General features: G+C 38.8%; 1 pseudogene; it reads left to right on the top strand.

The window, feature by feature from the left end:
- Nucleotides 1–7305: 7305 nt before the first annotated feature.
- Nucleotides 7306–7996, top strand: LOC126071335 (60S ribosomal protein L10-like; annotated as a pseudogene).
- The last annotated feature ends 6042 nt before the right edge of the window (nt 7997–14038 follow it).

The following is a 14038-nucleotide window of genomic DNA, read 5'->3' as shown; positions in this document are numbered from 1 at the left end:
TGCTGACCGAAAAGTCAATGGTTGAAGCTACCAATGGTTCCCGGAGAGAAAGATGTGGCAGTCACCATTTGAAAAGATTTACAGCCTTGAAAACCCTATGGGGTTGCTATGAGTAGGAAATCTATTCGATAGCAATAGGTTTTGTTTTTTGGTTTATATATATATATACACACATATGCGAGTGTATGAGATTACTTAGGAATACAGCATGGAATAAGAAGAGGCCTAGAATAAAGACCTAATGGACTCTAACATCTGAAGATCGTATAAAAGAGGAAGAACTTCGAAGACTGTGAAAAAGCAAACAGACGAAAAAGAAGTAAAACACAAAGAACATGTTCTCACAGAAGTAAAAAGAATTAAGCAGGAAATAATGACCAAAAATAGAAATGGCTACCACCCATGGAGCAGCTGCCATGTGCTAGACACTATTAGGCTTTTTGCATGTACTAATTTATTTAATTCTGACAACAAACCTAAGCAGTAAATGCTCAGTTAAGACATAAAATAGGCTGTTTATCTACAGGGGTTAAAAAAAAAAAAAAAAAGGCTGCTAATTTGAGGTTGACATTATTATGGTTGTCTGAAGACGGTTGCCTGCACTGTTACTTTGTCAACTCTTCTTACACAACACTCATGTATTCAAGGGCTAAATGTTGAGTTTACAGATAATAAGAGCATCATGTTTCTCTGGCTCCTTCTCTTAGCTCCTCCCTTTTAATGTTTCTCTTTGCTGGCTGTGGATCCAAAAAAAAAACCAAACTCATTGCCAATAAGTTGAGTCTGGCTCACACTGACCCTTTAGGAAAGAGTAGAATTGTCCCATAGGGTTTCCAAGGAGTAGCTGGTGGATTAGAACTGACAACATTTTGGTTAGCAGCCAAGCTCTTAACCACTGTGCCACCAGAGCTTAAGTACAAAAAAAGAAGATAAACTTTATCAGTCAATATCATTACTTATTAGTAGTCCCCTAAAATGTTCAAACAATAAGATATCCTAGAATAACTTGGTCCAAAATCATCATTTTATAGACGAGGAAATAGAGCTCTAAAAAGATGGTGTCTTCTGCATGACCTATTGATGACAGGGCCAGGCCCAGGCACCAGGTCTTTAGACCCCTAGACTGGCACTATCACCTTCTGTCACCTCTGTGAGGTTTCTCAGTTACAGTTACTCCTGGGCCCCAATAGATGCAGACACAGTTCCAACAAAATGTAGTTTGGCAAAGAATATCCAAACTAATGGCTAAAATTAAGTATTTACATACTATATTAATTTCTTAAAAAAAAAAAAAAAAAATTTCTTAGCTAATGATTTTTTTCTGTCACCTAAACACTTTTTAGGGGGAAATGAATTGGGTATCTCTCCAACGCCTTTTCAGACATTCGAGATCCCCAGGATAAATTCGATCCGCTTAAATTAAAAAAAAAAAAAAAAAAAGCTTTTCCATATTGTAGTGTTAGTTACCTAAAAAAACAAATCCCGTTCATGATTATGTGCATACACAAAAACACTAAAAATAGATATTAATAATCTAGCAAGAAATGCGTTAAAGCTCCAGGAAAAAACGCTATAAAACTTTTTACTCCTGGTAATATAATAAAAATTTAATAAATCAAGAGACATGCCATGTATCTAGATGAAAATATTTAATATGTAAAGACGATGATTCTCCCTAAATTAACCTAGCCATTTAGCATAATTCTGATTAAATCAAGAAAGATTTTGATAAAGTGATTCTAATATTCATCTGAAAAAGTAAACAAGCAGGAAGAGCCAGAACATTGAAAAAGAAGGATAAGAAGGGCAGATAAACATTTTAATATGCCATGATTTATTCAATCTAAGATGTCACTGACTGGGACACAAAGGGTCAACAATTACTTTAAAGCAAAGATGAAAGAGGTAAGGGGACAGGGAAACTAGATGACTGGAAATGAAACATCCAGAACAGAGTTAATGAGAATGTTGATACAACGTAAAAAATGTAACCAATGTCACTGAACGATTTTGTGGAGTAATTGTTAAATGAGGACCTAATTTGCTGTATAAACTTTCACTGAAAACACAATAAAATATTATTTAAAAAAGTAAATAAAGCATACTATGAAGCTGTACTAATTTGAGCAACGTAGTGCCGGTTTCAGAATATTCAGGTAGATTATTGAATCAGAAATAGATCCATTCGTATGGACGCATTGAGTGTATGATGAAGGTGGTCTTTCAGATTAGTGGAGAAGTGATGGTGTATTTAACAAATGGTATTTTTTTTTTTTTACATGTATAGTTAACTACTTCAAAAAGATCAAATTTGAAACTTCTTTTTATACAGAGAAATAAATTGCAAATGGGCTAAAAATAAAGATAAAAAATAAAATAGTAGAAATGCTAGAAGTAAATTTAGGTGAACCTTTTGATAATCTAAACTTGGTAATTTTGGAAGTACTTTGTTTACATCAAATGCTAAAACAGTAAAGGAAAAGATTGATAGGTTTATTTTATAAAAATATAAAACTCCTATACGCTTTTTAAACCACAGTAATTAAAATTACAAGTGGAATGATAAATAGGGGAAAATATCTGCAGTAGATCATCTGCAAATTCAATAAGTAAAAGAATACACAAATAGGAAAAGATGGCCATATTTCACTGATTCTAGGATGCGCACTTGCTATGTTTTTACATCTCTAAAATCAGAATGGATCTTACAATTGATGGCAAGAAAGATGTATGTGATAGTTTAGCAGCAGAAGTGTTTATTTTTTTAATTCCTTGTTGGTACCTAAAATAATGGTGTGTTTTACAATCTGTGGCATTTCAGCGTCGATGACAGGCCATAATTTACAAAAGAATGAATGCACACAGCCAGTAAACATATAAAATGGACCATACTAACTGTATGTAATTCAATTTGCAAAATAAATAAATATTGACGTTATTCTTTTTGACGTATCAGATTGAGAAACATAATTTTCTTACGATAATACCTGGTGTTGGACAGAGTGCCAAAAAACGGCTCATCTCGTACTATTAGTGAGAAAGCAGATTGGTATAAGCTTTTTGGAGAAAAAAATTGTCAAAATCTATCAAGAGTCTTAAAAATGAACATTACCTTTGGCCCAGGAACACCACATCTAAGAAATTAATCAGAAGACATGTTAATTTTTAGCCATTCAACCTTGTTTCCTCTTTATTTCATTTTCATTAGTTTTTCAAATTTCTTTTGTGAAGTGACCCTTTCTCCATTATCAGCCCATATGATTTAGGTGAAGATGATACCTCTCCAGCTCCATTCAATGTTCTCCACCCTTCTGGTCATAGCAATTGATTAAAGGATGGGATCATGACCCAAAATAGTTCTTAGGGGTCAGGCGGGCCCAAAACTTTTGTTCAGATGTTAACAAAAAGAAACCGTCCCTCTTTCTGCTGGACTTGAATCCAGAAGGACTTGGTTTGGCATTGCTGGCTGCCATCTTGTTATCATGTGAAGTCTGAGAATGAAGCCAGTATGGAGAAGAGCAAGGCTGAGAAATAGGAAGTCAGTGGGCCCAGCTGGAAATAATTTCAGTACCTGGACCAAGCAGCCCCAGTTCTAGCCTTAGACGATACAGTTATGTGAGTTGATACTTTTATTTATTTATTTGTCTAACTATTTATTTACCTATCTCTTTTGCTGATGTCAATTTGAGTTGGATTTTCTGTCACTCGCAATCAGAGCAGGGTCCTAACTGACATATATGCTAGGAATAGAATTAAGGACGTGAACAAATGTTCTGACTTAAGTAGAGACATTGCAGCATTGTTTATCATAGTGAAGAACTGGAAAATAACTAAAATATCCAACAACGGAGGATAAGTTAATAATATTTAACATATTTACAGAGCTGCTAACTATGTACCAAGTGTTATTCTAGGGCTCTCCACATGTATCAATTCATCTAATCCTCCCAAGAACTCTATGTCATAGGTCATATTATTATTTCTATTTTTTGTAGGTGAAAAAACTAGGCACAGAGAGATGAACTAATTTTCTCAAGGTCATTAAGTTAATAAGTGGTCAAGGTGAATTTGAATCCAGGCAGTCTGACTCCAGAAATTATGCTCTCAAACATTAAGTTATACTAGTATTAAATAAATTACTGTATATCCACACAGCAAAATATGTATCAAACTATTTTTTTATTGAAAATATAGTTATTGATATCAAATATATTCACAATATAGTGTAACAGGAAAAAGCCAGGTTATAAATGACCATGTATAGATATGATAGTATATGTGACCATGTTTCTCTTTTTGCCTATCTACATTTTCTTCTTTTTTCTTAGAAAGCATGTGTTTCTTGTGCAGTAAATACATATCCACCTAGACAGTTAGTGGTCACCACGTCAGTTCTCACTCACGGCCCTCCACGTGTGTCAGAGTAGAACTGTGCTCCAAAGGGTTTCAATGGCTTATTTTTGGGAAGTAGATTGCCAGGCCTTTCTTCTGAGGCACCTCTGGAATACTCAACCCTCCACCGTTTCTGTTAACAGACAGGCATGTCAACCATTTGCCTCACCCAGGAACTTCTAGTAAAAACATAATAGTAAGAAATCATTCTACTTTTTTTTTTTTTTTAACTTGAGTTGTTGCTGATTGGAGCGATTATTATCTTGGATAAATGTCATCAAAGTACGTAGGTCCAAAGCTGAACATCAACAATTTTATATGTTTCAATGTCACAGCTAACTTTCTTTGGCCACTGGAGACAAAGCTTCCTTCATTTGGAGACAGCTTCCTTGTTTCTTAGCTTTCATTGCCTTTCCACTCCGCACTTTATCTCTGCTTCCAAAAGGTAATTTACAACAACCTCACATTCACGAAGCTCCTATTTAAAAGTGTTGTATTGATTGCTTGTGTGCTTTATATTCCCAACTTAACTCGCCCTGCTGTTAAAGGTGTAGGCTGTACATTTCTCACTGCATTGTGCTGCCTCATAAAGCTAGAGGTCAAACAGTAGATTAACTGCCTACTTTCCCAGGGATTGAAACTCACACACACACATACATACGAATGTATGCGTACACACAGAGAGAGCAATCCTTTTTCTGGCCTCCTCTAACCAGTTCTGCTCTAGAAGTCTGCCCCATTGTAGATCTCATCACGCAAGCTTCCTTGCCCTCTAGCTTCTGGTAGGTCTAGCCAATGGAAGGTATCCCAGGAGACTGGAAGTTGAGGAGTGAGAGGTCACCCACTCTTCCCTCACTTCCAGAGCTTGGGCCATGGATTCTGGTGGTGGCTGCGTCCCTCCAGACCACAAGTTCCTATTAGACAACCCTCCGCCGAGGCCCCAGCTCTCACTGGGTCCTATAACACTCTTGCATCTTCTTACTTCACGGGCCTAAGCATGGTAACATCTTCCTACTACCACTAGACTCCTACCTACTTCCTACTACCGCTCCAACATCCCTTGTGAGTTAACCCTGCTTACTCTATAAGTAGTCCCTTAATTAAAATCTCTTGAACCCTCTGAGTTCCATTCTGTCTTCTGCCAGGACCCTGACTTGGGGTCAGAGAAATAATTTGTGAGGCCCAGTGCCAAATAAAAATGTGGGGCCTTTGTTCAAAAAGCAGGAAGAAAGTGCCTTTAAAGATACTAAGTATAAAACTTTGCCCTTTCAAAATATTTTATTAATTATAAAACGTGATAGGGGTAGTAGTGGTACCTAAGTAGCAATACAAACTTACAAATTGCATTAATAATATTTTTGCTCTCATAACTTTATATAAAGCAATAAATAATAATACTTTATAATGTGACATCTTGATTGATCATCAGATTTTTCTAGCAAATTAGTTTATTAGGACATCAAAATTCACACTTTAGCAACTTCATTTTCAATCAATATAATTGAAGTGATATAAATCATTCTTGGGAAATGCAAGACTGTAAATAATATTTGATTATTTTTAATTTTGAGAAGGATCTTTCTGCTGATAAAGCTGTACTGGAGTTGTTAAGAGTATTTTATAAGACCACAATTACCATAGCTCCCACCAGACTGAGTCCAGCACAACTAGATGGCACCCAGCTGCCACAAACAACTTTTCTGACAGAGATCATAATAGAGGGTCCCAGACAGAGCTGGAGAAAAATGTAGAACAAAATTCTAACTCACAAAAAAAGAACAGACTTACTGCTCTGACAGACAGAAGAAACGTGGACATGCTTATAGCTCAGTAATGAAGTCACTCCTGAGGTTCACCCTTTAGCCAATGATTAGACAGGCCCATAAAACAAAACAAGACTAAATGGGAACCGGAGCCCAGGGGCAAGGACGAGAAGGCAGGAGGGGACAGGAAAGCTAGTAATGGGGAACCCAAGATGGAGAAGGGTAGAGTGTTGACATATCTTGAAGTTGGCAACCAATGTCACAAAACAATGTGTGTATTAATTGTTTAATGAGAAATAAATTTGTTCTGAACACCTTCATCTACAAAAAAAAAAAAAGAAATGTTCATTACCATTTTTGAGATCAACTAATTGACAAAGTCGGAAATTTAAACTTCAGATTGTCTGATGTAACTTGCGTGCCTCCCTCATATACATTATTTTGATTTTATAAAAAACAAAACAAAACCTGTTGCCATTGAGTCAATCCCAACTCACACTGACCCTATAGGACAGCGTAGAACTTCCCCATAGGGTTTCCAAGACTGTAATCCTTACGGAAGCAGACTGCTACATCTTTCTCCCTTGAAACAGCTAATGGGTTCAAACCACTGACCTTTTGGTTAGCAGCCAAGCATTTAACCACTGTGCCACCAGGGCTCCTCCATACACTGCTAGTGGAAATGTAAAACATTGCAGCTGCTTTAGAAAATAGCCTGGGTATTCCTCAGAAAGTTAAGCATAGATCTGATGCACTGAACACTAATGACCAAAGATCAGATGAGTTGTGAGATGACATCAAGGACATCATACATGGAGAAAGCAAAAGATCATTAAAATGACAGGAAAGAAAGAAAAGACAAAACGGATGTCAGAAGAGACTGAAAAACTTGCTCTTAAAGGTAGAGTAGCTAATACAAATGGAAGAAGTGATGAAGAGCTGAACAGAAGATTTCAAAGGGCAGCTTGAGAAAACAAAGTAAAGTATTATAACGACATGTCCAAAGACCTGGAGTTAGGAAACCAAAGGGAAGAACATGCTTGGCATTTCTCAAGCTGAAAGAACTGAGGAAAAAGTTCAACCCTAGAATTGTAATACTGAAGAATTCTATGGGCAAAATATTGAACGATGCAGGAAACATCAAAAGAGGATGGAAGGGCTGTTTTCCTTCAGCGAGCTACAAAGATCTTGGCGCTACCATGGGCCACCGCAGGCCCAGTGTTACCAGTATTGTAAGAACAGCCCCTAACCAAAGTCCTGCTTCTGCCAAGGTGTCCATAATGCCAAGATCTGCATCTTTGACCTGTCCAAAGAGGACAAAAGTGGATGAGTTCCCACTCTGTAGCCACATAGTGTCAGATAAATATGGGCAGCTCTCCCTCAGAAGCCCTAGAGGCTGCCCGTATTTGTGCCAAAAATACATGATGAAAAGTTCGTGGCAAAGATGGCTTTCACATCCAAGTTCAGCTCCATCCCTTCTACGTCAACTGCACCAACAAGATGTTGTCCTACCCTGGGGCTGACAGGCTCCAGAGAAGTATGCGAAGTGCCTTTGGAAAACCCAAGGGTATTGTGGCCAGGGTCCACATCGGCCAAATCATCATGTCTATCTGCACCAAGCTTCAAAACAAGGAGCATGTGACTGAGGTCCTACACAGGGCCAAGTTTAAGTTCCCTGGGCACCAGAAGATCCACATCTCCAAGAAGTGGGGCTTTATGAAGTTTAATGCTGATGAGTTTGAAGACGTGGTGGCTGAAAAGCACCTCATCCCAGAGGGTTGCAGAGTCAAATACATCCCCAACTGTGGCCCTGGGACAAATGGCAGGCCTGGCATTCGTGAGGGCCTTTGTATCGCCACCCCACCTGCCCTGTGCCCACCAATAAATTGACCTTCCTGTTTCTATGTTGTCCACCAATAAATTGAAAAAGAAGAAGAAGATGGAAGGAACACAGAGTCATTGTACCAAAAAGATTTGGTCAATGTTCAACCATTTCAGGAGGTAGCATATGATCAACAACTGATGGTATTGAAGGAAGAAGTCCAAGGTGCACTGAAGGTATTGGAAAAAAAACAAGAGTTACCATATGACCCAGTAATTCCACTCCCAGATATATACCCAAGAGAAATGAAAACATATGTCTACCCAAAAATTTGTACATAATGTTCATAACAGCATAATAGCCAAAAAGTGTAAATAACCCAAATGTCCGTGCGTTGATGATAACAAAACATATTACATCCATACAATTGGATATTATTCAACCATAAAAAGGAATGAAGTACTGATTCATAATGCAATATGGATGAACCTTGAAAACATTATGCTAAGATTATGCTAAGTCAAAGAAGCTAGACACAGAAAGCCACGTGTTGTACGATGCCATTTATATGAAATGTTCAGAATAGGCAAATCTATAAAAAACAGAAAATAGCTTAGTGGTTGCCAGGATCTGGGGAAAGAAGGGAATGGGACACACTGCTAATGGGTTTGGGGTTTCTTCCTGGGGTGATGAAAATGTCCTGTAATTATATCGTAGTGATGGCTGCACAACTTTGTGACTGTATTAAAAATAAATTCAGAAACATAAAAAAAGTTATAAGCTATGCCAATATTGGGATAAGTTTATGATAAATTATCTCAAAGTAAAAATTTTATTAAATCTGGAGCTGACGATTCTTGTGGAACAATTTTTCTAAAAAGATTTAACCCTGCATACAAATAAATTTTGTATAAGTCTGAACTTAATTTTAAATGTAAGTCTATATAACGGCATTTTATTCTTTCCTCCGACTTCCTAAAATTTGTGGAGTTCATATAAGAAACTGAAAGTGGCTTCATGGTTTGAATATAATTCAAAATACATGTTTATGCACACTATCACTGAATCTTCCATTATAAGAAAAAATTTAATTTTAAAATTGTCTTCCATGTTAATGATTACTTCAACTGAAGCTTCATATGAAAATGTTCTTTTCCATTGAATGCAATTATCTTCAAATTCAACTTCTATTTCTAAGTTTGTGAATATTTCCTTTGTAACATTGTAGCAATTTTCAAAACTAGAGATTCCAAAATTCTATTATTGCTCCCTGATACAATTTATTGCAATGTCCATGTATAAGCTTTTATTTTGTAATTATTTGCTAACAAAATTTATCGCCTGCACGTGTGGGCATTGCTGCTGGCCTACAAAACTGTACAGGTGAGTTCCTGCCCAGCGCATCTTCTCTGCTCATCCCCTCCCCTGTGAATGTTCCATTGGTCCACTGGACTTCACTTACAACACAAGTTGAAAGATAAAAATATTAAGAAGTTCAAGATAACAACATCAGAGCATTAAACCGAGCACAGGGCCCTTCCGAGCATGGGGCCCTGTGTGACTGCATAGTTTACACACCCATGAAGCTGGCCCTCCTCTGACATGTGTACTTCGTGAATTTTACGCTCCAGTAGAAGACACAGAAGATGAAAGGATAAACCAGGAAATGTATAGTAAAATATCTGGTAATGATAAGTAAGTGTTACAAAAAATAAAGCAAGGCAAGGAGATGGAGCGTCTGGGGTCAGTAGGTGTCTACTCTACCTAGCATGGTCAAGTAAGGACTCTGTGATGAGATTACATTTTTTGTTGTCGTTGTTTTTTGTGCTTTAGGTGAAAGTTTACAGCTCAAGTTAGTTTCCCATACAAAAATTTATACACACATTGTTATGTAACTCTAGTTGCTGTCTAGTTGCTGTCCATATAATGTGACCTCACATTCCTCCTTTCCACCCCGGATTTCCCATGTCCATTCAACCAAAGCCTATCCCTTCCAGCCTTCTCATCTCACCTCCGGACAGGAGCTGCCCCTTTAGCTGATGAGATTACATTGGAAGAAAGATCTGAATGAACTGAGAGAGCAAGCCTTGGTAATGATTGGGACAGAGCATTCCAAGCTGAGGGAAGAACAGCTGTACAATCCCTGATAAGGGAACATGCCTGGAGAATTCAAGCCTATTCCTAGAGAACTGCAAGCAATGAGGATAACAGTAAAAATAGTAGGAAATGAGGTTAGGAGGGGTCAATGGGGCCAGAATGCACTTCATATTTTAAGCATGTGGAAAGCCATTGGAGGGTTGAGCACCGAGAAGCAGACAAGTTCAGGGGTGGGTGGAGGGTAGGAACACGTAGAGTTCTTTCCTTCAACTTCACTTATCCCACTCCTCCTCTCTCATCCCTCATGCATTGCCTCATTCATATTCCATATACATATGCCAGTTCTTCCAAGTGTTCTTTTCCCCATGTGGCCCTCAGGCATGTCATCTTTTTGCCTGGGCACTCTCCTAGTCACTCTTCTCATGATGGGTCCTTTCTTAACCTTTTGGTCTCAGCTTAAACTTCACTTCCTCTGGGAGGTGATATCCTGTCCCATGTAACTCTCTTATAGTCTCAGCTCTTTTGAGCTTTTCTTCATAGCATTAACTACAACTTTTTGTTGTTGTTAGTTGCCATTGAGCCACCTCCTTCTTATGGCGACCTTGTGAATAACAGAAAGAAACGTTGTCCAGTACTGCGCCATCTTCATGATCCATGGTATATTTGAGCTCATCATTGCAGCTATTGTGTCAATTCATCTAATTGAGAACTTCCCTCATTTTCAATCCATGGGGTTTTCATTGGCTCATTTTTGGACTTTCTTCCTAGTCTTAGTCTAGAGCTCTGTGAGACCTGTCCAAATCCAGTTCACTTTGGTAATCTCAGCTTCTAGCACTGCCCTAAGGAACAATGGTTAAGCACTTGGCTGCTAACTGAAAGACTAGTGGTTTGAACACACCAGCCACTTCATGGGAGAAAAGACCCAGTGATCTATTCCTGTAAAGATTTATAGCCTTGGAAACCCTATGGGGTAGTTCTACTCTGTCCTATAGGGTTGCTATGAGTCAGAACTCAACAGCACACAACAAAAAAAAAAGCACTGCCCTAGCACGTGGTGGTGATCCATATATTTTAGGGGAATCAGCACACACATTTTAGAAGCATCTTTATGCAGTGGTTGCTTCTGAGATCTGAGTAAACATTACTCATACCCTGCAGCTTAATTAACATGGTGTTATTTACATAATTTTATGATTTTTTAAATGAAATTTTAAATGCAATAATATACACTCCTGTGCTTTTAGAGTCACTGCGCAATTTGATATCCTGCTCCACTGCACATTGTGAAAGAGCATGATATATTTGCAAGGCCTCCAGCCCAAAGAGATAAAGTGCTGGTCCACAAAGACACCACGTTAGCTCTAAGCTGTTGTTGCTAACCAGTGTTTATTGCTGGATGGAACACAGACCTGGAGTGAGAACGAGAGAAGCCAGAGGTGGAACAAGGCTCCCCTCGGTGTCAAATCTGAAACTCGGCATCCCAGTGATTTTTCCATTACAGGTGCACGCAGTAATGACAGTCTCCAACTGGCTAGGTGATAATTGCCCTTAGGCTGGCAGCCAAAAAATACTGCTGACTCTGCCCCAGACTGGCAGACGGAGCAGGTGCATCACAGGGTGGGCTTATTAAACTCATTAGGGCTTAGGGCTCCTCCTCAGAGTGCGGAGAGTTCAGTCTCAGGCTTATAGCTCATTTTAACTCCTCACTGCTTGATCCTCCTTTCACGAGCACAACACTGGGTGATCCTCTGCCTCTTCTCGGCTCCTACCAAAAAAAAAAAAAAAAATTTTAACAGCCTGCCTTGACTCTATAACTTTCAGTATTTTAAGTGGGAAATTAAAAACTTAGAATCATGAAAAAAAAAATTCAGTATTTTAAGTGCGAAATTAAAAACTTAAAATCGTAGACACAAGGAATTATGGGGTTTCATGGGACCTTGAAGATTATCTAGCTCATCTCCATCATTGGGTAAGAAGGTCACAGGCCAGCTAGTGGTACATCTGGAATAGCCCAGTATTCCTGACACCCAGCTTGTCCCACTCTTGGAATGTCCCTAAAGTAGGACAGCCCTATTGGAAAGCTCTTTTCCAGTTCTCAGTGTGATTACAGACTGTGTCTGATCTGGTCCTGGTTTTCCCGGTTGGTCAATTTTCTTATTAAACACCTCAGAATGTAACATGAAGACAATACCCTTTCTATCAATCCCACCACTCTGATCCCAACACAGACGTGCTAGCAACATTCTGCCATACCAGCTTATATATAGGCCAAACCTTTAAATTTGCAAGCCTCTTGCAGTTGAGAAATGGATGTGCCCCCAGAGTGGCTGGGGGTAGAAGCATTTTTCATGCCCCAGAGAGGAAAAGGCCAGTGTCCTGAAGTCCCATAGGAAGCTTTGTTGTTGTTGTTGTGTCCTGTGGAGTCAACGCCTTATAAACCCTGAAAAGCCAAGACAAATCCTTTTCATTGTTCCGAGACACATAAAGAAGGTTTGATGTACAACTACTCAGGACAAAAATAAGCCTCTTGCTCAAATAAATATATTTCATGAGATCTTTAGGGTTACCTGTTTGGCCAGTGGCCTGGATGGTGAGCTTCAAAGTCTGCACAGGTGGCACACAGCAGGCAAGCTCTAAGCCCAGAGGTCCACTCCTAACCCCCAGGGGAACAGGCCCATGCATAGTCATGAGCCCAGCTCAGTCTCCACTCACAGAGCTCAATAAGGAGGAGTCCTTGGGGAGCACTCATAGAAGAACAGATGCCAGAAACCCATTCCAGGAGTCTGTTTTCCATCAACCAGAGAAGACTAAACGTGCTTACCAGCTTACAAGTGCAATGATTGCCGACTCCTTAAGAATCAACTCAAATTCTACCTCCTCTAAAACGTGTTCCCTAAACCCCTCAAGCAATATGTGCGGCTGTCTCCTTTGTATGTCCCTGTATAACTCTTAAAAAATATGAGCCTATATGGCTGTAAGAAAATTTGTCTTTTATCTTTTATGATACAATGTGAGTTAGTGATTGTCTTAGTTATCCAGTGCTGCTATAATAGAAATACCACAAGCAGATGGCTTTAGCAAAGAGAAGTTTATTGTCTCACAGTCTAGGAGGCTAGAAGTCTGAATCCAGGGCGCCAGCTCCAGGGGAAGGCTTTCTCTCTCTGTTGGCTCTAGGGGAAGGTCCTTGTCATCAATCTTCTCCTGGTCTAGGAGCGTTTCAGTGTAGGGACCCCAAGTCCAAAGCATGCACACTCCTGGCTATTCTTTCTTGGTGATAATGAGGCCCGCCATCTCTCTGCTCATTTCTCTCTTACATCTCAAAAGAGATTGATTTAAGACACAACCTAATCTTGTAGATTGAGTCCTGCCTTATTAACAAAACTGCCTCTAATCCCGCCTCATTAACATCATAGAGGCACGATTTACAACACATAGGAAAATCACATCAGATGACAAAATGGTGGACAGTCACACAATACTGGGAACTATGGTCTAGCCAAGTTGACAGATATTTTTGGGAGACATAATTCAATCCATAACAGTGACCAATTACATTCAGACTCAGATTTTCTGTGTCAGTCACTTGTGAATGGTTTGATACATATGTCAGCATGCAATAATCAACAGATATGAATTTGAATCCTGGAAATGCCTCTTACTTATGCAAGCTATTTAACTTAGTAGAAGCCCAGTTTCCTGATCTGTAAAATGGAGGTTGCAATGCCTACCTCACTGGATTACCATGAGGACTAAATAAGATAATGCATAGAAAAAATGATTTGCATGATATTTGGTACTCAGTGAGGTACTAAACAAATATTTTGCTCCCCACCCCCAACCCAATCTCTCTATATGGTTATGTAATCCATACATTGAATTCTTTAGCCAAAAGTGTTTTGGAATTTAGAATTTTAGCATTCATAACATCCCTATCGGGTTTGAGACAGTATTTTATAAATTTAAT

This window comes from Elephas maximus, chromosome 3, assembly GCF_024166365.1.
Source record: "Elephas maximus indicus isolate mEleMax1 chromosome 3, mEleMax1 primary haplotype, whole genome shotgun sequence".
Taxonomy (NCBI): domain Eukaryota; kingdom Metazoa; phylum Chordata; class Mammalia; order Proboscidea; family Elephantidae; genus Elephas; species Elephas maximus.
This window is presented reverse-complemented; position numbering and strand designations above follow the sequence as displayed.